The sequence below is a fragment of the Xiphias gladius genome, chromosome 15 (assembly GCF_016859285.1).
Source record: "Xiphias gladius isolate SHS-SW01 ecotype Sanya breed wild chromosome 15, ASM1685928v1, whole genome shotgun sequence".
In the NCBI taxonomy this organism is placed as follows: domain Eukaryota; kingdom Metazoa; phylum Chordata; class Actinopteri; order Istiophoriformes; family Xiphiidae; genus Xiphias; species Xiphias gladius.
In genome coordinates this window covers 9,324,660-9,341,846 of record NC_053414.1, presented here as the reverse complement: position 1 = coordinate 9,341,846, position 17,187 = coordinate 9,324,660, and positions in this window count along the sequence as shown.

Sequence of the window (17,187 nt, the reverse complement as noted above, 5' to 3'; positions counted from 1 at the left end):
TGTCCATATTCCTCAGGTTTCCTGCAATTTATTTTCTCTCAGTTCTCTCCCTGTTGTCTCGTTCGTCAAACAGCCCCATTTTACTCAGACACTAAAACTATCAGTGGCTTCATAATGTATGAGCAGCAGCTACATAAATTAATGTGGTGGTCAGTCAGATTTTTAATGCACATGAACAACTTAAAAATCAAATTGACTCCTCGTTTAGATCAATGAGGCTATATTAGGAAGAACTCTCAGTATGACACAATACAGTTCAACAGCATGAAAAACTACAGCCTCCGAAATGACCATAAAGTTAAATAAACACCTCTCTAAATCAACTCCAACAAGAAATGAACATGTAGGATTTATTGCAGGGCACTTGATTTAGACTGCATTAGTTTTAGCTACGTGCACCAAAGCCCCATTTGGGACTATCTCTTCCAATGCATGGGAGACATTCCCGGATGCTTTCCACAGGAGAGAGTTATGGTTTATCTGAATTGTTTTCAAACAGTACGCTGCGGTTTTACAAGAGAAAGGGCTTCGAGGGGTTTGCGGTTTGGCAAACGCACGTCTGGTTAACTTTCCCACCTCCGATGAAGAGCAGTGCGTGGCCCCTTCCTTCAGTCTTTTTAATGGGAAGCATCTGGGACTCTCCCAAGCAGTGGATGACACTGTCACAAAAAAGCTAGGTGTGCCTAATGAACTAGCAACTGAGTGTAGGCACACAAAGTGATTTAACTGTGTGGGCAAAATAGGCCCATTTACTGCTCAAACAAGCTGTGAGAGGAGGCAAAAATGTGAGCTAGACTCTAGCTGACATTAGCTGCTAGCTGCTAGAGCACATGCAAATATTGCATGTGGTCCAGCTCATTAGGAAAGCTGCTGGATAAGAGCTTAGATTTATGCTCATGCCTCCTAAATCATCTGTTCATAAATGATCTGTAGGGGTCCACCAGGTATCAAGGGGTTCCACTTTGGTCGAGACTGAAATAGCTTAACGACTATTGGATGGTTTGCCACATGAAGGATCTCCAGAGTGTGAATCCCTCTGACATTTGTGATCCCTTAATTTTTATTCTAGCATGACTCACGGGCTGACATTTGTGGTTCAGAGGGAAATAACCCGACAATTCAATTGAATTGCTTACCGTTCAATTTGGTGCAGACATTCCGCAGTTTTTGTGAACTTTGGTGATCCCCCGACTTTTCATGTGAAACAATTGGAAAGAGGAAAATCACTATTTGGTTGAGCTGCTCACACACATATCAGCATGCAACCTGTAAAGAGAGCGTGTGAGCAATAAGGGGTCACGAACCAAAAAGGTAGGGAACCGGCAAAACATACAGTCTCGCTATTTTCTCAGTGAAAATGTTGGATGTGGTATGAAAAAGTAATGCATTTCTGCAGTGTTGTAGCAGAGAGCTTGAAGGCAGTGGATTTGTATTCAGTGACGAATAAGCTAATCAGAGATCAATGGCTCTTGACAGCTTCTCTACAAATCAGAGGGGAACTCCATGTGCTCCATCTGTTCACGTTTTAGCCGAACTTGTTAATGTTTCAACAGTAATCCACACACAAGGTATGACATGGTGCCTCTGGTGAAGGCTGAAAAACACAGGCTGCTTTCGTGACACATACACACATACTTATACAGAACGCACACACTCAGACTGTGGGGTTAAATCAGTCCTGCCCACACATGCGCACACACACACACACACACTCACACAGTGACATGCGCATTTGAAATGAACCATCCCTCAATTGTATACACAAATCAAATTTTTCTACAAATAGCAGCCCCACACACACGCAGTACACTACACTGCTGTTTATCTACACAGACACAAAGGTAAAATTAAAGAGAGCTGGCAGGATTTCACTTGGTTGTCTCATTTCCAATCTTTCTGTCTCCCTAACAACCTTTCTCCTCCATCTCTCTCTCTGTCTCTCTCGCCCATCTATCTCTTACTCTATCCTTCCAGTTGTGATTTGCTCCTCCAGCAGATTTTCTCCTCCAGAGGCCCCAAATCCTTAAATGGGGATTTCATCTTTTTACGCTCTAACAAGAGCATGAGATGACAGAAAAATATGAACTGAAAAATGTATAGTAAATCTGACTGTCCCTCTCTCTACTCTGTAGTGTTTATTTGTCTGTGTGTGTGTGTGTGTGTGTGTGTGTGTCTGTCTGTGTGTGACTGTGTATGCATGTTACAACAGAGAGTACCATGCTACAGAAACAGAAAGAAGATTGAAAAGGGGGATGATGTAAACTAATCTCTGTCAGCAGGCTACTTCTCCCCGGAGGCAAGAAGTTCATTTCACACGTAAGCAAACTGAACGCACACACACGTATCTGTGCGCACACACTCGCGCACACACTCACACGCACAGAGACACAGCTTTTCATTTCTTCAAACAGAAGATATCCTAAATAGGAAAAAAAAAAAAAAGAGACTCTCTCTCTCTCTCTTTCTCTTTCTCTTTGTGCGTATATGTGTGTGTGTGTCCGCACGTGTGTGTGCGTGTCTATATGTGAGAACATGTACATGTTCAGAGGCGAAAAGGAAGAAAAAGAAAGAGAGAAAAAATGCTATTGATGGTGGGCTTTAAATCTGTACTTGTTATCTATTATATACACATTTGTTTTTTTTTTTTTTTTTTTTTTTTTTTTTTCCTTTTTTTTTTTTTTTATTTTTTTATTTAAAAGGAGTTTAGAGGGCTGTATACAACAAGAACAAAACAAGAAAAAAAAAAAAAAAAAAAAAAAAAAAAAAAAAAAAACAAAATTTTTTTTTTTTTTCTTTTTTTTTTTAATTTAAACTAAAAAATTTTAAACTGAGAAGCAGAGAGAGAACCAAAAGTGTGAAACAAAACAGTGAAAGCAACAATGACAACAAACTCAAAAAATCCATAAAAGAGAGAAGAGCTGCCTATTTAGTTGATAATTCTGTGTTTTCATCACATCTGTATTGCACTCACTTTCATTTTTACTTTTTTTTTTGTTATTGTGTTTTGATACTAATTTGTTTATTATATAAAATAAAAAGTCAAAGTAAACAAAAAATAAAATAAAATTTTTAAAAAATTGTGTTATTGTTGTGTTTTGTGAATTTGAAATGTTTAATGCCTTTTTTTTTTTTTTTTTTTTATCAATGTAGTGAGAAAACATTTTCAGTGAACAATGTTGATAAAGAATGGATCTGGAAAACTTTCACATTGTATTTTATTTGTTTTCCCTTCAATATCCACTCTTGGAATACAATATCCTTTGGAAAGAACTACAGCATGATAAAAAATTTCTTTGGTATTGTTTAAGCACTTCAATCTTCAAAATCAATTTCACAAAACACATTTGTAGTATACAAATGTGATTTCTAGGAGTCAGGGAGGTTTGAGACGACTGGAAGGGTCCTGCCGCCAGGCTGGGAACCAGTGATCTAGGGAAATGGTGACCAGGGAGAAGAAGTAAATTACAGTAACACTGCTATGGGAAATACAACTTATAAGGGTATATCATTGGATACTAAAGTGTTATTCTACTGTATCAGATCAGACCAAATACAATAGCTTTTCATGCTCAGAGCCCAGCATGGATGAATATCGAGACCGCCACCCTGCCTCCTCAAAATGTTTCATAAACACAGGGTTAAGTCACATGTCCTTCTGTTGCCTCCAGTATCTGTGGCTCTTAATCCCGTTTCATTAATCATCTAAACATGCCCTCCATCACCTCCCCTCGGCACTCTCTAATACAAAGAGTAGCACCATACATCACACTCAGATGCGCGGCATATAAGTGGGGGCCAAAGGTGGAGGAGAAAGCTTCAAACTGAATACAGTTGCCCTTAAGCAGGGTAAATGATTAATGATGATGAATTCAAAATGAGTAATGAAGTAATGTAGAAGAGGCTCAATCAAAGACTAAATGCTTTAAATATTGTTTATTACTTAAATTACTTTCATAGACATTTTCTCTGTCATGGTGGGCCACAGGTAAATGACAACTGTGCATTGCGATCTACAGACTGGTGACAAATAAAAGGAAAAACCTGAATAAATGAGTGTGATTCCATACAGGTAGGAGCAAGGTTTGCTCATCATCTTAAAATGAAAATGAAAATCAATACAGAACTATTCTAAATGATCATTTTTATCCTAAGTATGGTGTAACATTTAATTCCTCTTCCATGATGACACCTTCAGAAGATTTTCAGAGCGACATGTTAAGACAGTGCTGCACACCTCCATCATCAAAACACCAACATGAGTGGAATGGTGTTCATCCCTCCAGTAGAGAATGACTAAGGCTAAGCAGCTCTGGTTGCACGTTACTAAGACAATTAAAGTCGGTCTTTCCTTTAAATTTCGACTCATATGTAGATATGCTTCTAAAGTCTATGTTACTGTTGATTCATTCCCTCCTTTCTGAAGTTTAGGGATGTACCCGTGCCAGCTTTTTCTCTCTCAACACAGACTGCAACACCTCAACTCAGGGTATACGCTGATTCAAAGTACTAATCCAAAACTGGTGCTCTCTTTTTCAGAAGTTTATAATCCGTAAACCTCACTGTGTACAGCTAATTTGAATTGTTTTAAGGTAATTGCTGTGGCATTAAAAGCTGAGTCAGTCGGCCATGATGACTGAATGAAATTGAATTTTATAATGACACTGACAACAAAATTGTATTTAATGTGCACTCAGCACTTCGTGGTCAATACCTGATTTGCTTAAAGTGGCTAAAATTGATATTTTTGTATCACCAATGTATAAAATGACAATGTGACAGTGTGAAAGGGGTCGCTTGATGAAACTACCAAAGAATTTCACCTCAATCTGCAGCTCTCAGATTTACAGAGCTTTTATAAGACGTTTCAGCTCCACAATCCTACTGTTCTGGTTCCCTCTCATTGCTCTCATAGTGTTATTTTCTACTGCAGCAGGCAGCTGTTTTCAGAGAAAAAGCTCTAAAATCCCACAGTACACTACCTGCTCAGGACCAGACAGCAGAGAGACACAGTTAGCAACAAGCTGGTGAACACAGTGGAGCATTTAGCGGCTAAAGAGCCAGATATTTCCCGTAGGAGTAGGTAGAGACCAAAAACAGAGCTAAAAGAAAGTGAATATTGGACTTGGATTCACCAGCTGGCCAGAAACATGACTGCAAATTCAAGCTAAAGTTGCTCTGTCACTGCTGGATGTGTAAATCAGGAACTGTTTGCTTGAGTGTTCTTCACATCAGCTTAAGAGGTGCTCATACTGTATGTCAGTGTTGTCTTCACAACTTGTTTCTGCCGGCCCAAGTGACCAAACAAATCTGTTATTGCAGGTTTGATTAGGTCATTATTGATTTCTGTTGCATTTTTTAAAATTTTTTCGCAAGTGTAATCAGTGCAAACAAAGCTGTTCATTTTCTCCGTCACCATGCATGCTTGATTGGCAACTTTCGAGATCGTCATCTCTCCTGCTTTTGTGCATACTTCTATTTTGGAATCGTGCCTTTGGTTACAAAACACATCACAGAGGAAACAGCAGTTCACAAGAACACATGATAAAATTCAGTAGGCCTTTTTCACTGGAGACATTTGACTTGTCATAGTAAGAAAAGCAGAGACGTTACTAATAACATTAACAATGACTCCATTCTATTCAAGTCTCCCAATAATCCATGACGGTGAGTCAGCATGCACAGTACAAGGACCCTGAAACCGAAGCAGCTAAATAGAATTCAGCCATCATTAATTTTATTATTTAGACCTGTGCTTTTCCTGCAGTGACATCGCAAATTGTCCTCTGTGAAAAAGACCTATAGTGTAACAAAACAGCATCTATAATGACCGCAAGCTTTCTATTGAGAGGAAGTGAACATGTTCAGGTTTAAGCGACCACTTAAATGAGCTGCTAGTCCTCTAGTTCCACATTTCTCTTTGTTTCCTCTTCTACCAACAATTTAACTACCTTCCAGGTGTAAATGAGTCCCTGATTAGACGGATGGAATGAAAACCAGCAGAGCCTTTGTTCCTCAGCGTTTGAAGATTAGCCTCTAACCTGTTAGGGGAGAGAGAGAAATGTTGAATGCAAATGCAAGTATGAGGGGGGTAAAAGGGAGAGAATGATGTATAGTGAGATAAAGTGTTTTCAGTTGAATTGATTCTCAAGGAGTGCAGCTGAGGCCACTCACACACACACTCACACACAGATTTGCACACATGCCACTCTCCAGCTGCACGTTAGACCTAAACGCTTGTAAAAACCAAAACCAATCAAATCTCCTCCTGGGTGAGAGGGCATGTGTTCAGCTGCGGTTGGCAGCTGATTTGGATGTGTGTATTTGTGCATATGTGTTCAAAAATGTGTGTGAGCGCATAATAGAGTGTGAGGTTGCGTGGGAAATCCACTTCAGCCGTCAGCCAGCCATTCCACGCATGGTGATCTTTCAGGGTCACGTCGTCCGCTCAGCGTGGGCTCAGAGGTGGTAACCCAACACACGCACAAACTTGTTGACATTCGTTCCATACGATGGTTTTTTGTACCAAAATTTGATTAAGACAAGTAAGCAAAAAACACACACGTTCTCTCTCTCTCTCTCTCTCTCTCTATGCACCCAGAATTTAAAAACACTAGACATTTTTGTTCGAGGTAACAAATCAGCACCACATTTTCTGTTCTTTTCCACTGAGATGCATGGAGGATCGACTTGCCTGAGGGGGGCAGTGTGGCTCTGTGGTCCAATGGGAGACAAGAGGTAGAGGAGATTAGAGATGAAGATAATCTCACTTTGCAACCTTTATCCTTTTTCTTAGAGTCTCACACTGTATCACTTGCTTTGCCTCATACACATGCACATTGTTAGACTAGGACCCATGTGTCACTGTCTCATCTTCTAGTTTTGTTGGTGCTGCCTTCAAGGTTTCATAAGCTCTTATCTTACAGTGCTGTGAAAGGGGATAGATCCTAAATATAACTTATGCATTCAAGGACTGTCGGCGAGGCATAGAAAATAATAAAGGTTGTGTTCAGTTCACTAATGCACCATACTTCAACGACAGAATGAACTGCAGAAATTTGTATAGTGAATCCAAATGAACGTCATACAGTATACTAAAAATAAAATATATCACCTTGACTATATTTTGTTGAGATGGTTTCCATGCACTCTCTTGCATGTCATGTAATGGCAGAACAGAATGCTGTTACCTTCCTTGTTAATCTGTATTGTTCACTTCGTCTTTGACATGTGCTCAACTCCCAGCTGATTTTTTTTTTCTGGCAACTGCAGTGAAGACAGCATGTGTGTGTTTCAGCAGAGAGGCACGCACACATCTGTGACAGATGCATGCAAGTAAAAAGCATGTCAGGGGTGTTTATGCACCAGTTCAGCTCAGTCAGGTGCAAGCATGGTCAGTGTTAGCATGTTTTAGTCAGTTGGTGTGTGTGTGTGTGTGTGTGTGTGTGTGTGTGTGTGTGTGTGTGTGTGTGTGTGTGTGTGTGTGTGTGTGTGTGTGCGCGCATGTGTAACCCTGAAGTCATGCCTTCATGCATGACTTGCATGCCGGTAGAAAAGTGCATGTACAGTATACAGCTAGCCTGGGTCTGTTCAATGGTAAAATAAGCACCTCACTAAAACTCACTAATTAGCACATCACATCTAGTTTGTTTAATCCGTACAAAAAATAAAAACGCGTAAAAACCATCAGCAGTTTAAAGGGAGTTACTGTTACTAGAGATTAGTAACTTCCTTGAGTCTTTGCTGGTTGACTGGTAACTGCTCAAAGCCAAGAAATAGTCCAGCACACAAACCCCCCTGCAAGTTTTCATTTTTACACTTCAGTTTTTATATGAACTAATCAAATAAGATGTTCATGTAACTTGTTAATTAGTGAGCTTTATAGGTGCTAGGAGGCAGATTTTGTAACAGCTGGACAGAGCCAGGCTCGCTGTTTCCTCCTGTTTCCAGTCTTCGTGCTAAGAGAAGCTAAGCTAACTGGCTACTCGCATTAGCTTCATATTTATGGCACAGGAATGGGAGTTGTATCAGTCTTCTCTTAAAAACTCTTCGCCAGAAAGTGAGTAATAAATATATATTCTCTCTGCATCTAAAACTCTTGGGAGCCTATCACAGATCTAAGTAATGGTTTTGCTGGGATACTTTAATCATAAGTAACATTTTTGTGTAGGAAAAGTGTTTTCTTTTACAACTTCACGATGTTTGTGTATAGAACCCAATTTCCAACCTTAGATGCTTTTTTTCCTCATTTTTCATCTCAGTGTAAGTGCAAACAAAAATCGTTCTTTTAATTAGCCTTAATCACACTTCATAAAATCTTTTTTTATTGACAAAGTTTAGTAATAATAGATCCAGGTTCTTATTTTCTCCCTGTATAACTCATGCCAATAACCTCCCTGGATACTTCAGCCTCTGTTAGCATTCAAATATACATATTGATCAGTTGTTAAACTTGAAACTGGAGTTTTCAGAGCTGTAGTTTGTGTGGCAACATATTGACTGGAGCCAAACAAAAATGAAGCAACGTAACGATCCAGTCTAATGAAAGCATGCCCTGCACAGTAATTAACACTAAGCAGATTAATAGCTGTGAAACTGATGGGCCTGGATCAGCTATTAAAGGTCAGGACACTGAGGAATTTCTGTCTGATCCCGGTCATCTCTGCTCTGAATCCTTTTGTTGTGAAACAAAAACAACTAAACTGCTGATCTGACCTTAGAAAGTAAGCCACAGGAAGAATTTATTTCTGACACACAGAGATGTTTTGTCTCACTTCAGACATTGTTACAAGCTACTCTTAGAAATGTGTCTTTGTGGTATTGAATTGTTATTCTGAGGTGTTTTAATGTGTGTTTCTCTGCAAACCAAGAACCCTACCTATATAATACAGTCAGTAAAGGTATTTGTCAACATGTTCATTAAGTGAAAGCCTGTCTATCTTAGAATGGACATGAAAGAAATGGAAGAGAAGACATATAAGGGTGAAAAAAAAGATGAATTTCAATTTTTTTGTCATCCCCACAGGGAGAAGAAAATGTACACATGGTTGACAGATGCAATCGGTTAAAAGTAAGAGAAGACGTGAGTTTGGTGGAGGATGAGTAAAGGGCAGCAAGGTGTAGAGGTAGAGAGATGGCTGGATGGAACAGAGGAAAATGAAAGCTCCTGGTGTGTTTCCCTCAGGGCATGGCATCAGTTTTCTGTGAGATGTCGGTAATACTGTCCACACCCTGCAGTCTGGAGGGGCCAGGAGAGAGTGCCTTTGGGCGTCCCTGTGTGCAGGTGTGTGCTGCAAAACATGCCCTTGCAGGCCTGTGTATGTTAGCACTGACATGCACACCAATACCAATTGAGTGGTTATTTATGTTTTTGTGATAACTGCTTTTACATTTGAGCAGTTATAGTTTTGTTTTTGTGTTCCTCTTTTGTTTGCTTTGCTTTTATGTGTGGTTAATGAGTGTGGAGCGCGTCCACTCTGTCTCCGTCTCCTCCACAGTGTGACGCTGGATAATTGTATGTGATTACAGGTGCACTGGGACGAGCTTCAGAATTTGATCCCAAACGTCTGCACTGCAGCTCTCTGAGACCAGCTGCGAGGCCATGCAGTCAGGTCGGACACATGAGGAGTGGACCGGGACGAGACTAGGCGGAGCTCTTTTTGGACACAAGGATAACTCACAGCAGGAGCTACGAGATCAAGCATACACATGCACAAAGAAAGTAAAACAAACCGAAAATTCAAGACCCACAGAAACATCCACTAGCACACAGCGTGAGTTTTTCGTTTTGTATGTCTCTCTGCACCCTCTCTACCCAGTCCACACAACGACCCTGAAATCATTGGTTATATTTTCTCTTTACTTACTTCAATAGCCTCGCTCTCTCCACTTTCTCACTTCCTTTTTCTTTGGTGTCCTTCCATAAAAGAGACCCGAAAGCCTAGACTGTGATTTTCACACCACTTCCTATCTGCTTGGCTCACTAAAAAGTGATCCCTCTCCACGGCGATCCTCCCTTTCTCCCACTGGAGTTACACTTATCCCCACATCCCTCCCCGTCTCTTTGAGTCCGCTACAGGTGTGACCTAACTCCTTACAATTCCCTCTTCATTTCCTTACTCACTCCCTTTTTTTCACATGAAAGGCTTCCTGCTACCCTCAGCTCACCCTCATTCATGTTCTTTCTTCTTGGTGCACCCTCACCTTCTCTCTAAGCCCCAGGACATAGCTTAGATAACAGGTGGAGCCACTGGTTTTGTGGGATCAAGTTTCCATCTGCCCGAAATGCAAGAATGCAGCATCACCCTGAGCTACAATGAAACCAAACACTAAACTACACAGTTTTGTGCGCGCACACACACACACACGCACACGCACAAACACACACACACACGCACACACACAAAGAGTCTCACAAAGCATCCAGTGAAGCCATTCTAAGTGTGTTCAATAAGAAAAGTGGATTCAGTTTATTTGCTTTTAATGTTGTGTGTCTTCCTCTGTAATTATTTTTCTCACAAATGGGAAGAAAATAGAATGCGGATAAAGAAGTCAAGATGGAGATAGTATAGTTCTTGTTCACAACTGCATTCAAGCACAGAGGCATGAGTGGACATACAGTACTACACAAACACGCGCTCGCTCGCATACACACACACACACACACACACACACACACACACACACACACACACACACACACACACACACACGCACACACACACAGAACACATTGTGTTCACATTGTAGATCACCATCATGTTATTATCATGTCTTTATGTTTCTATACACAACCGAGGAAGTATGCAGCATTGATGGAGACTAAGCAGTCTGGATGGGTGTGGCACAAATGCCGTGTTTAAGCGTGATTCATATCCGGCGGCCTGCTGCAATTACACATGATGGTGAAAGAGCACTTTACAAAAAAACACCTATTGCGCTCATGGGAACAAGAGTTCTAAAAGCAAAAAGAATAAGCAATTGATTCTGTTAGTCAGTGTCCCACAGCTATGCTTTAAAATCTCTCTCTCGCACTGTCTGTCTGCAGACACTTTCCCATTGTGTGTATCCTCCCAGCACTCCACTGCTATGCCAGGTCAGTTAATATTGACATTATCTCTTTCTACCACAGTGACAGCTCGAGCTGCTGGAAACCGCTCATTAGCTCTGCATGGGTCTGTATGCGCGCCGGTGTGTTTGTGGGTGTGTATGTGCGCATGCACGACTGCGTTGATTGCCACGACAGAAGTCATTTGCCTAGTCAAACAGGTGTTAAAGAGACAGGGGACAGTCCCAATGTTTGCCTCTGAGAGAATAACAGAGATTGGTGTCATCGTTCAGCCCGATCATAGAGCCCTCTATGGAGGTCATCTCGTCGCTGCACCGTGAGTGTGTTTAAGAGAGTGGGAGCACTGTGTTTCTGCGTGGTTGTTGGACAGAGAGGGGGTGGGTGAGAGCAGCACAGTAAAGAGAGAGAGAGATTTTTCGAGATAGATGCACATGTCAGGTTAGATCTTTGTCTGAGGTCAACTTACAAGATGAATATTGTGTGCCCAATGTATGTGTGTGTGTGTGTGTGCATGTTTGTCTTTGCATGTGTTTCTAATTATGTGTGTCTCTCTGTGGCTGAGAAGCCATAACAGGACACTTTGGGGATAGAGAGCAATAGATGGATTGAGGGTAGAAAATGCAGAAGTAATTGTACTGGATACACAGGTAATTGGAAGCTAAATTGCCTTCAGAATTAGAACCTGTGAGCACTCAGTCAGTCTGTGTATTGGAACCAGATAACCCACTATGTGTGTGTGGGTGTGTGGGCACATTTCTGCTGAGAGACAGAAGGGGAAATATATAGCCTTGAATGACTAATAAGAACTGGACACGTTACAAAATAAACCCAATAATGTTATGCAGAATTAATGCTTGAAGAAATGATTCCAAGGCACTCTGGGTTTCATTTCAAAACATTTTGTATTACATCTGACATTAATTGGAATTTATTTTACATAAACTGTTTGTGTGTGCTCTTGCAAATTCTTTGTAAGGATGATGCGTATGGATAACAAGATAACAACATTTTGGAAATGTATCTAAAATGGTGAGAAGGGTTGCAAATGGAAATTTACGGACATTTAGAATCATCAGAGATTGTTTATAGTTATATAACAGTTTCATGCATTCAAATGATCTTTTCACATTTAAGTTATTAGCAACTTCTTGATCACAAGCATTTTTCTACAGTAATCAAGTCAGTAAGATCTCACCATTGTTATGTTTCTAAGAAATATGTCGCATTCGGATCACTTCAGTAAATTTACTAATATTAGTCTTGAATTAGACATGATCAACAATTTTTGTGTTTTGTAGCATTCTGTATGTATTCTCCCTTTTTTGTTGTGTATTTGAAAAAGGCCTAGGGATAGGCATTGCAAACTAGCATAGGCTATGCAGTGCTGGAGTATGTGGCATAAGTCTATATCATGTACTTGTCCCTACAAAATAAACATTAATTAATTAAAATGATTGCTGCATTAAAAACAATGCACACGGTGAATATTCAGTGAAAAGCCACCTCCAGTCTGAGAGATTAAGGTGGAAATATGAATCTAACTGCCATCAATAAGATCAGGCACATATGACTGGATCACCCCAAAATATCAGCATCCCATTCATTATCACTAGAGTTAACCCAGGCAGTAAGTCTTAGTATTGTGATTTCTAGCTTTGAGTGAGTTGTTCCTTTAGTGACTGTGCAGTATGGGTGTTTTTTATATAGTATCAATAACTGAACAGAATTTTAAACTTTCCTCCAAAATCATTACTTTTCAAAGGTTTTTTATGAAATAAAATGTAGACTAATATACCTGAGGGTAAAATATGTACAAATTATTACCTCGAACGTTTTCCCTTTTGAATTTCTAGCCTTCTTTTAATTCATAATTTGGAGCATTTCTGCAGAATATCTTCTCCTGCAGCAAAATTTGTTAAAATGCTGCTTTCATTCATTCACATAACATTTCTGCAATATCCATGACCTTCCTCCACTGGAACAGGACAGACATTGGTAAAAAGTAAATGAGACAGCTTTATTAGATACATGTACTCATGGAGGAATAGGGCTGGGCATCTGAAACAAGTGAGAAATAGTTTGAAGAAAGTCAAAAGAGGAGGTCAGAGGTTAGCCTAGACGTCATTGTGTTTAGAGCATGATATTATATTCCCTTTCAAAAATACCTTGCTTAAACTCAAGGGCTCTACACAAACTGGGATGAATGTTGTTTTTTTATTTTCAAAAAATCATGGTTGCAAACTAATTAAAGTAAGTAAGGTTGTGAAAATGGTGATTGTATCATAGCAACTGGCAGACATCCAAAGTTAAGGAGCAGTCTGTCACTGTCTACCAACACGTTGCTGCTTGCCTGGTGTAGAGCTACATGGAGATGGCCGACTGAGAGGACGAGGAGGAGGCCAAGATCCGAAGTTGCAAGGACCACTGGGCAGGCTCAGAAAGTGGAACGGGTCAGCCAGGTGTGCAGTTGTTAAACTTAATTAGCACGTTGCAGATGAGGAAAAGAATCTCAGAGGAAATTCAGAGTTAGACCGGGGTGCTGTTGCAGAGTTTTAGTATTGTGCAGCCAAGCAAAATATGATGAACACCCTAGCAGCAAGATGGCTGATACAGAAAGCAATTAAAGGCCTTGCTAGTGCAACTACTGGGTTCTTTGTTAAGATTTGTGACAGAAATACTGGTGAGTGACAAAACCAACTTAAAGTGTCTTAGTTAGGTGTTGGGCCGCCACAAGTTGCAAGAACAGGTTCACTGCTCCTGTTTCTACAAGTCTCTGACAATCTAACTTGAGGGATGAACACCATTCTTCCAAAAGATATTATATGATGATAGTGGAGGGTACTGTTGCTCCAAAATCTCCCATATTGTAGGCCTCGGTGTTGTGCAGGGTTTACATCCTGGCCTGTATTCATCAAACTTTAAATAATTACACTTAAAGCGGCAAAAAACAATATTTTTGTGATAACAGTTTATCAAAAGACAATGTGAAAATGATGTTACAATGTTAAAAGGGGCGCTTTTAGCAGTGAATCTACAGAGAATTATCACCTGAATCTGGGGCTCCTGTCTGGTAGAGACCAAAAACAGAGCTAAAAGAGAGTGAATATTGGACTTACTGTAAAGAACATGATTCCAAATGAATGATAATGTTGCTCCATAACTGCACGATATGTAAATAAGCAACTGTTTGCTAAAAAGGTTTGTCATATCAACTTTAAAAGAGATGACATCTCAAAGTTGTGTTAACAGCTTGTTTCCACTACTCCAAAGTGGCCAAAACAATCAGTTATCGCAGCCTAAGAAAGCTCTAAAAAGCCAACTAAAAATGTTTACATTTATCAAGTGACTTAGTCCTACGTACAGCAGCTTCCAAAGTGATCACATGATTAATCACAAGTATGCTCAAAACAGGAATAGCCAAAAAGATTGAAGCAGTAGTGGAGGTATAGTTACTCAAGTACTGTACTTAAGTACATTTTGATGTACTTGGTGCACTATATTTGTTTGATTTAGCTACTGTATTAGTTACTTTGCCAATTCAGAATATTACTACAAAATATCATCAACAAAAAAATTATGATGCATTTTTCATACATTAAGCTACACAGCAGTGTATAAATTAGTTAAAACTAGCCCCACCTTTACCAGCAAATCCCTAATAGTTCTACCAACAATTGACATGAGAAATAAACAACACTGAAATATTTCTAATATACAAATAGGGATTGACAAATAGGAAACTGACTTAAATGTTCAAATCGAATGGAAATAGTAGGCTAATACTAACCTCTGGGTTATTCATATTTCTTTAAAAATTGTATAAATTATAATATAGTTCCGATAGCACTTGTGAACATGAAGATGGGGATTTTGGTGATTTGATTTGGAATCCAGAGCAGCGTCTGTGGTTTGGCACTGCAGACTGAGCAGCAGAACCTTTTCATGGAAACTCCAAGCAGCATCATAGCCGATTTACTGGAAACAGAACGTTGGAAGCCAATTGCCAAATGAGCCTGGATGGAAAGATAAATGGATGTGCTGAGGTGAAGGTGCTTGAGCAGAGTGCACTGGGGACAGCAAGACGGTGTAGGGAGACTATCTGGTCACTCAGGGGATGGAAAGTCTGTCTCTGAGGATTTATTGAGGCAATAAAAGATAAGGTCACTGTGTTGTAGGCTTTAACATTAATGTGCCATTTAATGACCCTTACCATGGAAGAAACTAGGTTATCACTAGTAGTAAGATATAGCTCCAGGCAATTATTTTGTAATGAAGCAAGGGCCTGTGTGTAGCTGGACCACCAGTGATGCTTCAGAGAGTTCCTCCTTAGTCAAATAATATATAATCAAATTTCTTTGAAGTAAGTGAGGTGAAGAAATCCTCAGGCTTTACTCTTCTCAGTGTATTCCTGCCTACTCCTGCCTCCCCAACTACACTTACTCACGAATTCTCTGTTTTCCTTTAACTTTATTTTAATCGTTTTAGTAGAACATAAAAAGTGCCAAATCAATATACAGAATAAAATAACTGAACAGATAAGATCATCGAGGGCTGTACAAAACAAGTAGGTTTGCTTTATGTTAAGGTTTACTTTTTTTCAGGTTTACATTTTCAATTTTCATAGAAAAATTAGAAATATAGAGCTAGACAAACAAACAGAAAATTTCCTAAAATAAGTCATTCTCCTCTTCCAAGTCCCACCCAAGAGTACGAAGAAAAGGAAAGAAAAGAGTAGTAAGGAGGGAGTCAGCTGTCAAATTCAGGCTAATTCAAGCTCAAAGAATTTGGTCTTACGAAGATACCCACTTTCCTCCTTACCATTAGACATACAATTACTGCATTTACTCAGCAGATGATAACACCGGCTTCAAACAAACATAATAAATTAAGGTTTGCAAGAACGGTGAAGACTAAGGGGTGAAGCAAGCCACATAAATAAAGCCAGGAAAAAAGCAAGGGCTATTATTCTTCTTCGCTGTACTATTACCACAAATTCTCTATTGAGTAATACGTAATGAAAAAAAATAACAATGTGACGTTCCAATATACAATAAATGGTTGGTTTGTTTTCTGTTTTTGCGGAAAGTATTGTATTATCTTCTTTGTGTCTTGATTTTGTGTGTGTGTGTGTGTGTGTGTGTGTGTGTGTTTGGGGGGGGGGGCTGCGGCGGCGTCCACTACGCTCTATGCTTTGCGTTGCTTCCCGCCCCCTCGTTGAGACCGTCCAGTAGGAACGGCAGGAGCACCCGGCTCGACCAATCAGCAACAAGGGATGATAGTGAATAGAAGTTTAGTTTTTGAGTTTGGGATAGATCGAGGGCAGAGATTAACGGAGGGAGCGAACAAGTCACAGGAGTCTGAGTGAAGAAACTACAGTCAAGACTCTAGATTTTTTGCCTGTTTTCTTTCCAAAAAAAAATAAAGTCTCAAAACGCAAGTGAGTAAGGTTAAACAAGAGCCCCCTCTCTCTCTCCCCCACGTCTGTGTAAAGGAGAGGAGGGTGGCAGGTGTTCAGTGGAGGGACACGCATCGCCTCAGTCGGCTCCCCGAGCCTCAACAGGGTGCCGAGACCGAGGAGACCGGCTGAAAACGCCGCCAACTGGGAACGAAAGGTCCCGTGAGTACGTGCGGACAACGATAAGACACATCTGAAGTAGCGTGTCTTTTTTTTTTTTTTTTCTTCTTCTTCTGTTCAAACCGACAGTTACTTTTTTTTATGTGGCTTGAATGAACTCCTCTTCAGCAGCGGTATAAAGGTAGAAAACTCTCGGTAGTTGCCGAGGAACTTGATAGAAAGGTAATGTGTTTATGATTTTGCTAACCGGTTGGGTCGTTTTCTTGTTGCCCCCCCCCCCCCGCCGCCAACCAGTGCAATCCGAGACGTAGCGCGTTACTGCAAGTTAGCTTATCTGGTATCCGAGGCAAGAGCCCCGTCCTGGGAGAGTGGTGGATAATTTCGGCCCGCAGCGACTTCGGGGCCAGCGGTTAATGAGGATATCTAACTTGTGCTCGGATAACAGACTGCAGCCCACGCTTCTCCATCGCCACGCTCGGAAAAAAGACTCAGAGGAGAGAGCTCTTCTCAGTTTGTTTGCAGACAGAAACCAGGGGTATTCACGGAA